Below are 19,166 nucleotides of genomic sequence, written 5' to 3'. Positions count from 1 at the left end.
GTTCGGTACAATCCCGAACTTTACAGTTCGGGTTCGCTCGACTCTATATAGGACAGTTATCTAACGCTACTGACTAATCTATGGCTCGGCGTCTTATTTTTCCATTCGAATGCTTTGTGCTAAGTTTTAGCGGAACAAATTGCCATTTTTCATGTTAGCTATCATAACGTGTTTTTACATGAAACAAAACTGACAGGGGACTGTGTGAGATATTTAGTATGGTGTTTCTGGGTGTGTATGACAGAACTAAACAAGATGTTAGCCATAAAGCCTTCTAGCTAAGTTTTGTAAGGTTTTCCTATGCTATAAGGTGATTAAAGGGTTTGTCTCAGCAAGACTATCCCTTTCCACAGCCACTGCTATGGCGTATGAACACCATACAAAGGGTATTCTGCCTGGGATCCTCCTATATTAGACAAAGTGGAGAGCCACTAACAAAGTGCAGCTCTTAAGCTTGCATACACAGTATATGTATGATGTACAATGATCCGACAGAATACCTGGCAGATAATGCACTGCCCATATGGGGTGTCTGAAACCTATAGAAATCTTAATCTAAAAAAAATATCTTCATGAGACAACCCTTTTAAAATGTGTCAGTTTGTACCATTGTTAATGCCAGTCCTTCTAAAAAAAACTAGTCAGGACAATTTAATAAGGCTGCAATCCAATTGTATTTTCACAACTTAAAGGGAACCTGTCACCAGGATTTTGTGCATAGAGCTGGGGACATGGGCTGCTAGATGGCCGCTAGCACATCTGCAATACCCAGTCCCCACAGCTCTCTGCTCTTTTATTGTGTTATAAAACCTTTTTGATCAATATGCAAATGACCTGATATGAGTCCTGTGTCCGGAGATGAGTCCAGCGGAAAGGAGCCGAGCACCGCCCCGCGTCCTCCTGAATCTCCTCCTTGCTGGCTGACGTCACAGAGCTGGAGCGCCGAAATCTCGCGATGCGCGAGCTAGCGCATGCGCAGTGTCGGCATCATGTTCATTCCCTGTGCTGGCATCAGCACAGGGAACGAACTACGCATCGCGAGATTTCGGCGCTCCAGCTCTGTGACGTCAGCCAGCAAGGAGGAGATTCGGAGGACGCGGGGCGGTGCTGGGCTCCTTTCCGCTGGACTCATCTCCGGACACAGGACTCATATCAGGTTCATTTGCATATGGATCAAAACGTTTTTTTAACACAATAAAAGAGCAGAGAGCTATGGGGACTGGGTATTGCGGATGTGCTAGCGGCCATCTAGCAGCCCATGTCCCCAGCTCTATGCACAAAATCCTGGTGACAGGTTCCCTTTAAACCACTTTACTAGTCCATTTTATTTGATAAATGTACCACATTATCATATACTGTTTTAAAGTGTAAATGTCATTCTTTTTTTTATTTTTGTAATGTGTAGGGGCAGTGATACTAAACATTTTTGTAATATACTTCAATTGCTGAATTTGTATCTTTCTATTAGAAAAATAGCTCTAAAGTAGCTCATTTTGAGCCTTAGCAGCTCTCCTCTGTCTTCTGTTTACATAACTGTGAAGACTTGTTCAACACGACTGTGTTATGTAAGGCTACTTTCACACTGGCGTTCGGTGCGGATCCGTCTTATATCTGCACAGACGGATCCGCACCGATAATGCAAATACTTGTATCTGTTCAGAACGGATCCATTTGCATTATTCTTTTAAAAAAAAGTCTAAGTCAAAACGGATCTGTCTTGACTTACATTGAAAGTCAATGGGGGACAGATCTGTTTTCAATTGCACCATATTGTGTCAGTAAGAACAGATCCGTCCCCATTGACTTACATTGTAAGTCAAGACGGATCCGTTTGGCTCTGCATCGTCAGGTGGACACCAAAACGCTGCAAGCAGCATTTTGGTGTCAGCCTCAAAAGCGGAACGGAGACCAAACGCAGCCAAACTGATGCATTCTGAGCGGATCCTTTTCCATTCAAAATGCATTGGGGCTGAACTGATCCGTTTTGGGCCGCTTGTGAGAGCCCTGAAACAGATCTCACAAGCGGACCCAGAAACGGCAGTGTGAAAGTAGCCTAAGCAGAATTACAGAGGATAGTTGCTAAGGCTCAAAATGGGCCACTTTAGAGCTACTTTTGTAATAGAAATATAGATTTTAGCAATTAAACTATATTACAAAAATGTTCAGTATCACTGCCCCTACACATTACAAGAATAAAAAAAAATAATGACAGTTACACTTTAACACTTTATAGGCATATTATACATGTGTCATTACAGCATCACTTTAAGGCCTCATGCACACGACAGTATTTTTTCTCGGTCCGCAAAACGGGGTTCCGTTGTTCCGTGATCCGTTTCCGTTTTTGTTTCCGTGTGTCTTTCTTGATTTTTGGAGGATCACCAGACATGAAGGAAAGTGAAAAAAAAATCTAAGTCTAAGTTTGCCTTGCAAATGATAGGAAAAAAACGGATGCGGACGCGGATGACAATCTTGTGTGCCTCCGTGTTTTTTCACGGACCCATTGACTTGAATGTGTACTGGTGACTTGCATTATTCCTTCCCATGTGCATAAGCTTACATTTGTTAGTGTTAAACCCTATCTGCCCAAGCCTCCAATCTATCCAGATCCCTCTGTAGCTGTATATTGTCCTCTTCAGTGTTAATTACTTTACACAGTTTAGTGTTATCTGCGAAAATTGATATTTTGCTGTGGAAGCCTTCTACAAGATCATTAATAAATATATTGAAGAGAATAGGGCCCAATACTGACCCCTGAGGTACTCCACCAGTGACAGTGACCCAATCTGAGTGTGTACCGTTAATAACCACCTTCTGTTTTCTATCACTCAGCCAGTTACTTACCCACTTACAGACGTTTTCTCCCAGTCCGAGCATTCTCATTTTATATACTAACCTTTTATGCGGTACAGTGTCAAATGCTTTGGAGAAGTCCAGATATACGACATCCAACGTTTAGGGGTTATCCAAAAATTAATATTGATGCTATATCCTCAGGATAGGTCATCAATATCAGACGGTCCCACTCCGGGCACGATTGCTTCCTTTCCCAGCCCATCCCGCTCATTCTTTATTGAGAGGGCCTTGTTTCATAATCACCTCGCTGGGTCCCTTGTTTTAGGCCTCATGTGTGCACCCTGCTGTGGACTGCAAATAGAGGGGCACACATTCGTTTGCATGAGCCCTTAAAGGGGTGTTTTAGGCAGATAATTATACCAATCTGAAAGGGTCACTGCTAATAGCCAGTGACTGGCTGAGAAGGCTTTTTTTTTACTGGAATGTCTGGTGAGTCGAGCTGGAGAGCAATGGGGACCAGAACAGTTTTGGAGTGGCGGCATTGGGGATAATTGTAGGCCTATTTCTTATTTATAACTATTTCAGACCTCTTTTTTTATTAGTAAAGCTAAATTATGTGTCCATAATATCGCTATAAAGTCTGGGTCTGTCTATTACATACCTAATAGCCAACTAGAAATGTGTTCCCTGATACCAAAACATGGTTCACACGGAAATTAAATTAGGCATGTGACTGCACAGTGAGAGGGGTGGGTAGGTAACGCTACTGTAATTTGGCTGAAAATGGTACCTGTTCAACAAAAATTGAAACAGGAGAAATCTGAAGCAGAAACATCTGAGCTTTCAAGAACAAGACTGCATACAGCTTTAAGGAGCATTCGTCTTTCTGGCTGAGTTATGTGTTTCAGTTTTTTCTAAATGACACAAGTGATTTACACATTCATATAGAAACATGCTACAGACATTTATCTCTGAATTGTGATTATGACACAGGCATCAACCCTGTTATGTGGTAACACCATGATTGCATAATGAAGACAAACTTGCATTTCACTATAAAGGGACATTTCTGAATATTGCTGTAAAATGCTGGAGAAAACACTGAACCTCAGGAATCAATGCAAAGGGGCAGGGATGGATTGGCTATTGACTCCTGAAGAAATTCTCGTGGGTCGGTCAAGTTACGCATTAGTTCCGGCAGCAGGCAAGAAAGTGCTAGTGCAGAACGAGCAGAATATCATTCTGCTTTTTACTTGTGATCTGGCAGGAAACTATGCTGTGGCTCTGCCTCTGGAGACTGATATACTGAGATAGGAACAGGATAAGAATATTATAAAGCGAGAACGGGTGATAGGAAGGGACAGTATAGGAAAATTATAGGGACAGAAGAGGTGATAGGAAGGGGCAGTAAAAGAAGATTATAGCTAGAGAATACGTGAGCTACATTAGGGAGTTTGAGGATTATTAGGGGTGTAATCAGGGAGAATTGCTCACTATCAGGTATATTGGCTGACAGGCTACTGTCAGCTCAGCTTCTGGCAGCTAGTTCTACAGGGTGGGCCATTTATATGGATACACCTTAATAAAATGGGAATGGTTGGTGATATTAACTTCCTGTTTGTGGCACATTAGTATATGTGAGGGGGGAAACTTTTCAAGATGGATGGTGACCATGGCGGCCATTTTGAAGTCGGCCATTTTGAATCCAACTTTTGTTTTTTTCAATAGGAAGAGGGTCATGTGACACATCAAACTTATTGGGAATTTGGGAAGTTTTAACGTAACTTTATTCTTTCATGAGTTATTTACAAGTTTCTGACCACTTATAAAATGTGTTCAATGTGCTGCCCATTGTGTTGGATTGTCAATGCAACCCTCTTCTCCCACTCTTCACACACTGATAGCAACACCGCAGGAGAAATGCTAGCACAGGTTTCCAGTATCCGTAGTTTCAGGTGCTGCACATCTCGTATCTTCACAGCATAGACCATTGCCTTCAGATGACCCCAAAGATAAAAGTCTAAGGGGGTCACTGGATATGCGAAATTGCTACATGATGATGTGTTTCCCTCTTTATGCACTGAAGCTGGCACGTTCCCTGAGTTTTTCCAGCAAGATGGTGCACCACCACATTATGGGTGTCAGGTCTGAGCATTCCTAGATGAACAGTTTCCTAGAAAGTCGATTGGTCATCGTGGGCCAGTTGAATGGCCCCCAAGGTCTCCTAATCTGACCCCCTTAGACTTTTATCTTTGGGGTCATCTGAAGGCAATTGTCTATGCTGTGAAGATACGAGATGTGCAGCACCTGAAACTACGGATACTGGAAGCCTGTGCTAGCATTTCTCCTGCGGTGTTGCTATCAGTGTGTGAAGAGTGGGAGAAGAGGGTTGCATTGACAATCCAACACAATGGGCAGCACATTGAACACATTTTATAAGTGGTCAAATACTTGTAAATAACTCATGAAAGAATAAAGTTACGTTAAAACCAAGCACACCATTGTTTTTCTTGTGAAATTCCCAATAAGTTTGATGTGTCACATGACCCTCTTTCTATTGAAAAAACAAAAGTTGGATTCAAAATGGCCGACTTCAAAATGGCCACCATGGTCACCACCCATCTTGAAAAGTTTCCCCCCTCACATATACTAATGTGCCACAAACAGGAAGTTAATATCACCAACCATTCCCATTTTATTAAGGTGTATCCATATAAATGGCCCACCCTGTACATTACAGATTCTTTTTCTAGAAACTAGTTTCTATTTACCATTTGTAATTGGGCCTCTCAATGTGTTGTAGCCGTGTTACTGAACATGTACATTGCTACAATATAATGGGTGGGTTGGATACATCAGTAAACGAATATCACATCAGTAACACAAATTATTACCATCTTACTGGAGACAACTGCATCACAGCGTCTAGTTAAAAAGACGCCTGGCATCACTGCCAAAGAATTGTAGTCACACCTGTGTTTTAGTGAAGGGCTGGTATTATTGCTTTAGAGTGTTTAGTTCAAACACGTTACACTATAAAAATTGCATTTATTACTATTGTAAGTTTGAACAGTGTACTCATTTGGGACATTTCATTGAACATCTGTCCTTAAATTTCATTAAAAAACACTTTTAATTTTGTTAGTACCATTTAATAATCTGTGTGTACCAAACCTGTGTTTATTATAGGCCTAATAATAAAATGCCTGGAAAATGGTACAGTGCAAAATGAAAGACCTTGTCGTCCCAGAATCAGAATGTGGGTAGCAGCACCAGCCAGCCATCCAGTTGTTAGGGAGTAGTGTCAATCGAGGCTCACCTGAGTCTGAGGACACCCGAGCTGGAAGTATGGAGTCCAGTGGCAGAGGCCCACAGAAGCAGGAGGCAGGTAGCGCGGTCGATCAGTCCGGGTTGGCAGCAGAGATGGCAGCGAGGTAACAGCAGGAGTAGACGGAGGCGTGGTCGGTGGTAAGCAGTAAGTCAATGCAGGCGGCAATTCAGCGAGGTCAAAAACGGTCCGGGTTGGCAACGATGGTAAATCAGCAATAGCGGTGGAGGAGCAGAGAGGAAGCTTGGAGGCACAATAACCAGCAAAGGGCTGTGTTCAAGGGCTGGGTTTTATAGGGAAGTAGCAGGTGCAAGAGATTGGAATAATCAGCAGGTCAAGGCAAGGACAAGAGAGGTAGTTAGAAGTTAGCTAGAGAACAGTACAGGGAGAGACGGTAGCCTCTAGGTAGCCACTAGGCTACCGTCTCTCCCTGTACTGTTCTCTAGCTAACTTCTAACTACCTCTCTTGTCCTTGCCTTGACCTGCTGATTATTCCAATCTCTTGCACCTGCTACTTCCCTATAAAACCCAGCCCTTGAACACAGCCCTTTGCTGGTTATTGTGCCTCCAAGCTTCCTCTCTGCTCCTCCACCGCTATTGCTGATTTACCATCGTTGCCAACCCGGACCGTTTTTGACCTCGCTGAATTGCCGCCTGCATTGACTTACTGCTTACCACCGACCACGCCTCCGTCTACTCCTGCTGTTACCTCGCTGCCATCTCTGCTGCCAACCCGGACTGATCGACCGCGCTACCTGCCTCCTGCTTCTGTGGGCCTCTGCCACTGGACTCCATACTTCCAGCTCGGGTGTCCTCAGACTCAGGTGAGCCTCGATTGACACTACTCCCTAACAACTGGATGGCTGGCTGGTGCTGCTACCCACATTCTGATTCTGGGACGACAAGGTCTTTCATTTTGCACTGTACCATTTTCCAGGCATTTTATTATTAGGCCTATAATAAAAACAGGTTTGGTACACACAGATTATTAAATGGTACTGGCCACAGGTTCGAGTCCTGACAGTACTCCCCCCCTTCCAAGGTGACCTCCGGGCACCGCAGGGGAAGGCTTATCTGGGTGACTCAGATGGAACTCCCTGACAAGTCTGGGGGCATGAATGTTCTCCTCCGGTTCCCAGGAGTTGTCTTCTGGAGGATAACCTTTCCAGGAAATCAAGTATTGGATTTTGCCCCGGTGGAGTCTGGAGTCAAGGATCTTTGAGACAATATACTCCTCTTCGCCTTGTACCCTTACTGGTGGTGGGGGGGGGAGGATGGCGGCCAGGGAAGGTGTTCTCTACAAACGGCTTGAGAAGGGAGCAATGGAAGACTGGGTGCACCCTGATGGAATGTGGGAGGTCTAGCCGGAAGGTGACTTCATTAATCCGGCCAGAGATCCGGAAAGGCCCCAAGTATTTTTGGCCCAATTTCTGAGCAGGTACCTTCAGTCTTAGGTTTCTTGTGGAGAGCCACACTTGATCTCCTATCTGAAAGTCCGGAGCGGGTCTACGACGTTTGTCTGTCGCCCGCTTAAAGCGTCTCTGAGCCTCAAGGAGATTATTGGAAATGTTCTCTTGTGCCTCTTGTAAATTTGCCAGGCGTTCGGCCACAGCTGGAAGCGTGGAGGTGATGGGCAGGCGTGGGATGAAAGCTGGATGCAGGCCAGTGTTGGCGTAGAAAGGACTGTAATGGGTGGAACTGTGTTCCGCATTATTGTAGGAAAACTCGGCCGTAGGAAGGTGGTCCAACCAGTCATCCTGCAAATGAGTGATGAAACAACGTAGGTACTGCTCGAGGGTCTGGTTTGTTCTCTCTGTCTGCCCATTAGACTGGGGATGGAAAGCGGAGGACAGGTTTACCGTGATCCCAAGGGCCAGGCAGAAGTCTTTCCAGAATTTAGAGGTGAATTGCACTCCTCGGTCAGAGACCACATCATCTGGAACCCCGTGTAACCTAAAGATTTCACGGAATACTAGGTCAGCCGTCTGTTTGGCGGTGGGTAGGCCCTTGCAGGGGATGAAATGGGCCATCTTGGTAAGGCGGTCCACGACGACCAGGATGGTGTTCATCCCTTTTGAAGGGGGTAGGTCAACCACAAAGTCCATAGAAATTGAACCCCAAGGGCGGGAGGGGATGGGGAGTGGTCGCAGCAGCCCCACGGGTGAAGAGCGGGGAGTCTTGTTGCGGGCACAGACCGTGCATGAGGAGACAAACCTTTTAGTATCTTTCTTATACGTCGGCCACCAGAAAGAGCGGGACAGGAGTTCCTGGGTCTTTCTTGTACCTGGATGGCCAGCCAACTTGGTATCGTGGTTATATTTTAGTACATCGAGCCGTGCCATTTCTGGTACGTACAGTTGTCGACCCAGGTATACCCAGAAGCCACCCTTGAGGGTGAGGTTGATGTCTTCTGCTGGGTGGGTGAGGAAGGGGTCCTTTTCATAAGCCTTCTTGATTGACCCCAGGAGTTCCTTTGGGTAAGTAGCTCCTAAGACATTTTTCTCGGGTAGAATGCTGGCTTGGCCCTTGTTGTCCTGTGAAGGTTCAGAGAACATCCTGGAAAGGGCATCTGCTTTGCCATTCTTCGACCCAGGGCGATATGTGATAATGAAATTGAATCGAGAAAAAAAAAAACTCCATCTGGCTTGTCTGGCGGAAAGCCTCTTGGCAGAACGGATGAATTCGAGGTTTCGGTGGTCAGTGAACACAGTTATGGGATTGATGGCCCCCTCCAATAGATGTCTCCACTCCGAGAAGGCATCTTTGATTGCCAGTAACTCCTTATTCCCGATGTCATAGTTCCTCTCTGCGGGGGACATTTGGCGAGAGAAGAAGGCGCAAGGGTGTAAAAGCATCTTTTCTCCCGTACGTTGTGATAGGACAGCGCCTACTGCGGTGTCGGAAGCGTCCACTTCGATTGTGAATGGCAGTTCGGGATTAGGATGGATCAGAATTGGAGCAGACGTGAAGAGGGATTTAAGCTTGGTGAAGGCTTCCTGTGCTTCGGGTGTCCAGGAAAAGGGCACAGTCTTTTTGGTTAAGTGGGTAATTGGAGAAATTATTTTTGAGAAGTTCCGAATGAATTTTCGGTAAAAGTTGGCGAAGCCGACAAACCTCTGTATTTCTTTTTCGTTCTTAGGGGGAGGCCAATCTATTACAGCCTGAATTTTCCGAGGATCCATACTAAGCCCTTCCGGGGAGATGATGTAACCGAGAAACTGGGTGGTGGTCTGTTCGAACTCGCATTTCTCGAGCTTGATGTAAAGGGACTGCTCGCGAAGTCTTTGTAACACCCTGCGGACATGTTCGCGATGTTGATCGAGATTTTCCGAGAAAATTAAAATATCGTCCAGGTATATCACTACGAACAGATTCAGCATGTCCCTAAGGACGTCATTAATGAAATGTTGGAAAGTGGCTGGGGCATTGCAAAGTCCGAAGGGCATAACTAAGTATTCAAAATGTCCATATCGAGTGCGAAAGGCGGTCTTCCATTCATCCCCGGGGCGAATGCGAACCAGATTATAGGCCCCTCGAAGATCGAGTTTCGTAAACACTTTCGCCGCCCGGAGTCTCTCTCGTTCCGAAATCAAGGGGAGAGGGTAACGGTTTTTTACCGTAACATCATTCAGCTTGCGATAGTCAATGCAAGGGCGTAGAGAGGAGTCTTTTTTCTCCACGAAGAAGAAGGGTGCTCCCGCGGGGGAGGTGGAGGGTCGAATGAAGCCCTTCTTTAGGTCCTCGTCCAAGTAGTCCTTCAGGGCCTTGAGTTCAGGCTCCGAGAGGGAGTAGATGCTGCCGAAGGGTATTTCAGCCCCAGGTAATAATTCAATTGGGCAGTCGTATGGTCGATGCGGGGGCAGCTTGTCTGCGTTTTTTTTTTCACAGACATCCTGAAACTCACTATATTGTGGAGGCAACAGCTCCTTGACCGTTGGTTCCGAGATGATAGATACTTTGGGTGTTGGGGAAGCAGGTTCATGCAGACAGCTCGAAGAGCAGAACTCGGATGTGAACCGTAGACAGCGGGTTTCCCAGTCCACCGAAGGGTTGTGAGTGGCTAACCACGGGATGCCCAAGATCACCGGAAACTTGGGGGAGGAAATCAAAGAGAAGTGGATCGTCTCGTGGTGGTCGGTTTTAATGTGGAGCTGTAAATCAGTGGTCTGATGTGTAACGGGTCCCGAGGAGAGTGGGGACTCATCCACTGTTTCCAGATCGATGGGGGCTGTCTTGGTTACAAGTGGAATGTTGTTCTCGTGAGCAAAAGTTTGATCCATGAAATTGTCGCCAGCCCCGGAGTCGAGCATTGCAGAACAGAGAAGTTGTCGATCCCCGATGGTAATGACAATTGGAATGGTGAAGTGGGACCCGGTGGCTGCTAACTCAGTTGTCTCTGCCGTCACCGGTGGGATTGCGGCCTGCCGCTGCTCTCGCAGTTTAGTGACGGCAATGGTTCTGCGGGATTTGTTGGGGCATTTGATGGCAATGTGCCCTGGCTCCCCACAGTAGAGGCAGAGGCCTTCGGCCAGTCGTCGTTCTTTTTCTGCTACGGACAGAGTTTTGCGCACTGCGTCAACCATCATCGGCTCGATGGGAGGTTGGGCGACCTGCTGGGTAGTAGAGTAAGTGGGTCTGTCGCCTTGGAACCAGAGCCTTTCTTTCCTTCTCTCGGTGAGCCTCTGATCAATACGGACACACACCTGAATGAAGTCGTCCAAATCATCCGGGGCTTCAAGTCTGGCAAGTTCATCTTTGATCGCCTCCGATAGACCTCGCCGAAATTGGCTCCTTTGAGCAGCTGGGTTCCAGTTGGTGTCTGAGACCCAGCGGCGGAACTCGGCGGCGTACTCGGCGACAGAGCGTCTTCCCTGTCGAAGACTGTGTAGTCTTGCCTCAGCTGTCGCACAGCGATTGGGGTCATCAAAGACCTGGCTCATAGCTGTGATGAAAACATCCAGATCGTGCAGCAGACGGCTATTGGTTTCCACGTATGGAGACGCCCATGCCAGGGCCTCATCCGTCAGGAGGTTAACAATGAACAATACTTTCTTCTCGTCAGTGGAAAAGGGGGCCGGATGCATCCGGAAGTAGATACGGCACTGATTGAGAAAGCCCCGGTACTGGCGACGATCTCCATTGAATTTCGAGGGTAGTGGCATGCGGGTGTCTGCAGCCGCGCCGCGTATGTCCAGGAGTTGCCGTTGGAGCTCAATGATCTCCCCCTGTTGACTCTGTACCAGGCCTTGGATTTGCGAAAATTTCTCCTGGTAGGTGGTGCCGAACTCTTGCAGCTCAGACACCTGCTTGCGCAGGGTGGCGACTGCGGACTCCATTTTTTTTTGGGCTGGTTATTCTGTTAGGGAGTAGTGTCAATCGAGGCTCACCTGAGTCTGAGGACACCCGAGCTGGAAGTATGGAGTCCAGTGGCAGAGGCCCACAGAAGCAGGAGGCAGGTAGCGCGGTCGATCAGTCCGGGTCGGCAGCAGAGATGGCAGCGAGGTAACAGCAGGAGTAGACGGAGGCGTGGTCGGTGGTAAGCAGTAAGTCAATGCAGGCGGCAATTCAGCGAGGTCAAAAACGGTCCGGGTTGGCAACGATGGTAAATCAGCAATAGCGGTGGAGGAGCAGAGAGGAAGCTTGCTACAGGCTTGGAGGCACAATAACCAGCAAAGGGCTGTGTTCAAGGGCTGGGTTTTATAGGGAAGTAGCAGGTGCAAGAGATTGGAATAATCAGCAGGTCAAGGCAAGGACAAGAGAGGTAGTTAGAAGTTAGCTAGAGAACAGTACAGGGAGAGACGGTAGCCTAGTGGGTAGAGCTACCGCCTGGGACATGACTGGCCACAGGTTCGAGTCCTGACACCAGTAGTAGTATTAGTAGTCGCACATGTAGTAGGCCACAGACCTCCTTGGCTTCTGAAAGGTACAACATGATTATTAGGGCACAGTAGGATAGCATAGAGGTCATCTCTGAGTCTGACACCATACCTTGGAGGCAGGGGTCACCGGATTCCTGCTGCTCATCCTGCTTGCAAACTTTGAGAAGTTTTTCAGTTGCATCCTCTCTGTCATCACTGTCACCTCCTGGAGGGATACCTTATTTTTTCCACACTACAGGAGATAATTATGAGAGTGTCTCTGTTGATCAGTTGTGTTAGAATAATCAGAGTTTAGACTACCATGAGGAGGGGGTTGAGGGGGAGGTGGGGGACCATATGCATACCTCTGTAAGTGGTGGTAGTAGTAGCAGCCATAGCCTCGGTAGTGGCAATAGGGGAACTGGTAGCAACAGTTGCACTCAGGGAAAATACAGAGTTAGGAATCGGGGGGGAGCTCTCACTAACATATCACAATCTGATAAAAGTGGCAGGGAGGGTGAGGACTCTGATGCTGATTGTGTGTTGGTCAAGACCTGGGATCTGGATTTGGGTGCTGAGGAGGAGGTAACATCTCAGGAGAGGGTGGTATCAGTGGCAGCAATAAAGAGTAGAGGCACTTTATGGCCAGAACATCCCAAGGAACTGCCAGGACCAGATCTGCTTTGGGAACTGGTGATGCCACTGACACTGCGGGCGTAGGCCCAAACTGTTCCAGACCTAAACCAAGTTTGACTGCCTCTAGTATTGTGCAAAGTGCGTGACTATCTCCCATCTGGCCATTTTTCTCCACACTGCTGGAAGTTGAAAGCATTGCCATGTGCAAGATCTGCAGAATGAAAATAAGGCATGCACATTCAAACACAAACATAGGCATCATGACTCTATTGCAGCACATGAAGAAGCATCACAGGTTACTGTAGGAAAATCAAAGTGTCTGCCACCTAGGGCAACACGTGTCCTCCTTCTCCCGGTCTCCTTTGTGGCAGCCAGGCCACATCCATGTGCAGTACAATTTCATTATTATCATACTGCTTTTCCTGCTCAGACTCTTCCTCCAATGCTGCATTGTCAGTCCATGATAATGGAATGTGTGGCCAGGAAACAACTCTACAGGTCCAATAATCCGCTGGTGCGCAAGCATAACTGCCACCTGAACAAGTTATTGGTTATGTAATCTCTGCCATATCACTTAGTAGAGTCTGTGGTCTTTTAGGAAACAGATGGAATGGGCTCAGCCTCACTGGAAGACACGTGCCTCCCATTATTTCCCCAAAAAAGCCAGCCCTGCCTTGTACTGGCATATGGGGGAGAAAGTGGGCTTCTTCTTCCAATACTTGCAATACAGCAAGTTGCACACCAAACCTGGAGCTGATTGGCAAAGGAAAAAGTAGTTACACACCTGATAACTTGCTAAAGTGCATCAAGCAGCAAAAATTGCTCTGGCTGTCTCCCATCCAACTGGGCTAGGTGGTTAGCAACAATGGGCAGAACACTGAGGCTGAACTGCATTTAGGGGAAATAACGGATGCTTCCTGCATGGCACACATGATAAATATCATGGGAAAAAGACGGCTGGCACTCACTATGTGGTTTCACATCAAACAACAATTTATTATGACTATACCGCTATTTAAACAGTAAAATACATGTTATCTTAAAACAAAATAGTTAAAAATCCCCCTAAAAAATAAATAGTAAAAAACAATAAACTGTTCAATTGGATCATAAACCGCACAAGAATGAAGTCTCTTGGAAAGATGTAGTATTTCTTTGCCTGTTTGGGCGATATGTGTCCAATTAAATATAACAAGGATACTGTCACTTTAAATGAAATGAGAAATGCAGCCAAGTCCACAAGCTGTATTAATAACTGCTGGGGTATAATCTCTACCTCTCTATGATTTGCTTCAGCAGCTCTTATTTGGGTAAGTCTTGTAGATTTCAGTTTTTGGATATGTAATTCATTTACAGGGTAATTGTACAGCTTACCCACCAGAACGAAACTCCGGCTGTCTGCTTAGCTCGCCGCTGCTCGCTCTCGGCGTCCCCCGCTCTCCGATGTTTGGCACGTGATGTACCTGAGTTATCGCGGGATTTGACAATTTCAATCCGAAGATCTGGTGAGAGCAGAACGAAACTCCGGCCGTCTGCTTAGCTCGCCGCTGCTCGCTCTCAGCGTCCCCGCTCTCCGATGTTTGGCACGTAATGTACCTGAGTTATCGCGGGATTTGACAATTTCAATCCGAAGATCTGGTGAGAGCTGCAGAGTAAGTATATGAATAGAGCGCTCCACTTGTAGAAAATACTTCAAATTTCGTTGGTCATATCCAGAGGCTTCTTGTTGGCAGGGATATAACGCTAAACGCGTTTCGAGGACTTCAATCCTCTTCCTCAGTAGCTACTGAGGAAGAGGATTGAAGTCCTCGAAACGCGTTTAGCGTTATATCCCTGCCAACAAGAAGCCTCTGGATATGACCAACGAAATTTGAAGTATTTTCTACAAGTGGAGCGCTCCATTCATATACTTACTCTGCAGCTCTCACCAGATCTTCGGATTGAAATTGTCAAATCCTGCGATAACTCAGGTACATTACGTGCCAAACATCGGAGAGCGGGGGACGCCGAGAGCGAGCAGCGGCGAGCTAAGCAGACAGCCGGAGTTTCGTTCTGGTGGGTAAGCTGTACAATTACCCTGTAAATGAATTACATATCCAAAAACTGAAATCTACAAGACTTACCCAAATAAGAGCTGCTGAAGCAAATCATAGAGAGGTAGAGATTATACCCCAGCAGTTATTAATACAGCTTGTGGACTTGGCTGCATTTCTCATTTCATTTAAAGTGACAATATCCTTGTTATATTTAATTGGACACATATCGCCCAAACAGGCAAAGAAATACTACATCTTTCTAAGAGACTTCATTCTTGTGCGGTTTATGATCCAATTGAACAGTTTATTGTTTTTTACTATTTATTTTTTAGGGGGATTTTTAACTATTTTGTTTTAAGATAACATGTATTTTACTGTTTAAATAGCGGTATAGTCATAATAAATTGTTGTTTGATGTGAAACCACATAGTGAGTGCCAGTCGTCTTTTTCCCATTTTATTTATCTCTTTGTACTGATTGAGTGAGCAGTCTTTCGGCTAGAGCACCCCTACCTTACTGAGGAGGGTGGTGAGCTATCCACATATTCTTCTACTACATGATAAATATCGTCATGCAATGCTTTTTTGAAAAGCTTGCAGAAGGTGCTGGCAATGTCCAGGGGATATATACACTGAACAAAAATATAAACCCAATACTTTCGGTTTTGCTCCCAATTGAGCTGAACTCAATGATCTGAAACATTTTCTACATACACAAAAGACCCATTACTCTCAAATATTGTTCACAAATCTGTCTAAATCTGTGTTAGTGAGCACTTCTCCTTTGCCGAGATAATCCATCCCACCTCACAGGTGTGGCATATCAAGGTGCTGATTAGACAGCATGAATATTGCAAAGGTGTGCCTTAGACTTCCCACAATAAAAGACCACTCTGAAATTTGCACAGTTTTGCCTTACTGGGGGGGGGGGGGGGGCCAGTCAGTATCTGGTGTGGCCACCATTTGCCTCACGCAGTGCAACACATCTCCGTTGCATAGAGTTGATGAGGTTGTTGATTGTGGCCTGTGGAATGTTGGTCCACTCCTCTTCAATAGCTGTGTAAAGTTGCAGAATATTGGCAGGAACTGGAACACGCTGTCGTATACGCCGATCAAAACCATCCCAAACATGCTCAATGGGTGACATGTCCGGTGAGTATGCTGGCCATGCAAGAACTGGGATGTTTTCAGCTTCCAGGAATTGTGTACAGATCCTTGCAATATGGGGCCGTGCATTATCATGCTGCAGCATGAGGTAATTGTCGTGGATGAACAACACACAACAATGGGCCTCAGGATCTCATCACGGTATCTCTGTGCATTCAAAATACCATCAATAAAATGCACCTGTGTTCGTTGTCCATATCATATGCCTGCCCATATCTTAACCCCACCGCCACCATGGGCCGCTCTATTCACAACGTTGACATCAAACTGCTCACCGACACGACGCCACACACCCTGTCTACCATCTGCCCTAAACAGTGAAAACTGTGACTCATCAATGAACAGAACGCTTCTCCAACGCACCAGACACCATCAAATGTGAGTATTTGCTCACTCAAGTCGGTTACGACGACGAACTGCAGTCAGGTCCAGACCCCGATGAGGATGACGAGCATGCAGATGAGCTTCCCTGAGACAGTTTCTGACAGTTTGTGCAGAAATTCTTTTGTTATGCAAACCGATTGTTGCTGCAGCTGTCTGGGTGGCTGGTCTCAGACGATCATGGAGGTAAACATGCTGGATGTGGAGGACCTGGGCTGGTGTGGTTACATGTGTTCTGCGGTTTTGAGGCCGATTGGATGTACTGTCAAATACTCTGAAACACCTTTGGAGATGGCTTATGGTAGAGAAATGAACATTCATTGCACGGGCAACAGCTCTGGTAGACATTCCTGCAGTCAGCATGCCAATTACATGCTTCCTCAAAAGTTGCAACATCTGTGGCATTGTGCTGTGTGATCAAACTGCATATTTTATAGTGGCCTTTTATATACAGTACAGACCAAAAGTTTGGACACACCTTCTCATTCAAAGAGTTTTCTTTATTTTCATGACTATGAAAATTGTAGATTCACACTGAAGGCATCAAAACTATGAATTTACACATGTGGAATTATATACATAACAAACAAGTGTGAAACAACTGAAAATATGTCATATTCTAGGTTCTTCAAAGTAGCCACCTTTTGCTTTGATTACTGCTTTGCACACTCTTGGCATTCTCTTGATGAGCTTCAAGAGGTAGTCCCCTGAAATGGTTTTCACTTCACAGGTGTGCCCTGTCAGGTTTAATAAGTGGGATTTCTTGCCTTATAAATGGGTTTGGGACCATCAGTTGCGTTGAGGAGAAGTCAGGTGGATACACAGCTGATAGTCCTACTGAATAGACTGTTAGAATTTGTATTATGGCAAGAAAATAGCAGCTAAGTAAAAAAAACGAGTGGCAATCATTACTTTAAGAAATGAAGGTCAGTCAGTCAGCCGAAAAATTGGGAAAACTTTGAAAGTAAGGGCTATTTGACCATGAAGGAGAGTGATGGGGTGCTGCGCCAGATGACCTGGCCTCCACAGTCACTGGACCTGAGCCCAATCGAGATGGTTTGGGGTGAGCTGGGCCGCAGATTAAAGGCAAAAGGGCCAACAAGTGCTAAGCATCTCTGGGAACTCTTTCAAGACTGTTGGAAGACCATTTCAGGGGTCTACCTCTTGAAGCTCATCAAGAGAATGCCAAGAGTGTGCAAAGCAGTAATCAAAGCAAAAGGTGGCTACTTTGAAGAACCTAGAATATGACATATTTTCAGTTGTTTCACACTTGTTTGTTATGTATATAATTCCACATGTGTTAATTCATAGTTTTGATGCCTTCATAGTCATGAAAATAAAGAAAACTATTTGAATGAGAAGGTGTGTCCAAACTTTTGGTCTGTACTGTATATATATATATATATATATATATATATATATATACACAAAAATAAGGGCTGTAACTTTGAATGTGCACAAAAGGTTAAAAATAGAGCATCCCATTATACAAAAAATATCATCCAAAACATTAGTCACATAACGTATCCATTGTTAGGGACCGTGAACATATATTCATCACCGACTATGGATCAGGACCTAAAACAACAAACAATACTATAAACAGAAAAAGCAGTAATAACAACAGCTGAAAGGGGTCTTACCCACTGTAGCAGCGCAAGGTATACCATTGCTTCATACAGTGGAGGAGGCTAATGGTGCTGTTCTTTTCTGTTATACTATGGGATATCTGTGGTAAGCATGGGTCTCCTGGATGTAAAAAATAAGGATACTCAAATTCTATTACACCCTAAGTTGGTAAAGATGGAGGGAGCTAGTATACTCTAAAAAGCCTAACCATGGAGCAACCTGCTGTCATAGCCTATGGTGTACCCTGTGACACTTTTGCCACACTTGCGGTTGCCCGCGGCAACGTGTTGCTGTGAGAGCATGCGGTGGCAGTGTCTCGGCCTTCTGGGTGATTGCCGTGACATGGTTGCCACGCATGCTGTTGCCAGTGGTAATGTGTTTGGTATGCTTGTGTGTGCACTTCCCCTTTTAGTTGTTGTAGCCTCCCTCTGTCTGGTGCATTAAGGGTTAACTCCCTGGGTGTGGTCACTTGTCTTATATCTTCTGTGGTTTCCTGGCTTGAGTGAGTTTTACTTCAGCTGTTGTTGGTGCTGGAGCTCTGCTCCAGTCCAGAGTGTTCCATCTGTCCAGTGAGGGCCACCCTTGTGGTCATCAATGTTATCCAGCTGTCTCCTTCCCTTACTGTCTTTATTTGTATGGAGTGGGTTATGTTCAGGGTGTTTGTATGTCTAGTTTGGTGTTACATGTCTGGTGGTGTTTGGTGTCATGTTTGCTAGACATTCCCCTGTCTCATGTTATTGCAGCTATGGATGTCCTGGTTTCCTGTGTGGTTTGTGGTGTGTGCTGTGTCCTTTAATGTTGGTGTCGACAGCCGCACTAATGCACGGGTTCCAGTCAGTGTGTCTGTGGCAGGTAAGTACGTTATTGGTTTTGCTTACCTGCCATCTCCTTATGCTGTATGTGTTCCCCTCTCCTTGCAGCCTGGCCTCAGATAGAGACTCCTGTTCCTCCATTACTGGGATGAACAGGGTGTCTCTTCCCTGCTCCTTGGTGAGGGATTACCAGGGCGACTTAGGGTCTCTAGGTATCCTGAGTAGGAGTCGACGGCTCATATGGTGAGGAGTCAGGGAGAGGAATAGGGATGCTGCAGGAGGTGACCTGTTCCCTTATTACTCCTTTTGGCCAGGCTGATTCCCTTTTACCCTTTGACACTGCACGGTGGGGGGTTTCCCCCACTCTCCATCGTGACATCTGCCAAGGGCGACCCCATCTGTAACCTCACCCTAGTAAATGGTCCTGTACCCAATTATACCCCTAGCTCCTCCCTACATGCCTTGTTTCTGATGTTAACTGCGACCTGCAGTGATAGTATGGTCTGCTGTTATACCGCTTAATC

This window comes from Bufo bufo, chromosome 4, assembly GCF_905171765.1.
Source record: "Bufo bufo chromosome 4, aBufBuf1.1, whole genome shotgun sequence".
Lineage (NCBI taxonomy): Eukaryota > Metazoa > Chordata > Amphibia > Anura > Bufonidae > Bufo > Bufo bufo.
Note: the sequence above shows the minus strand (reverse complement) of the source record.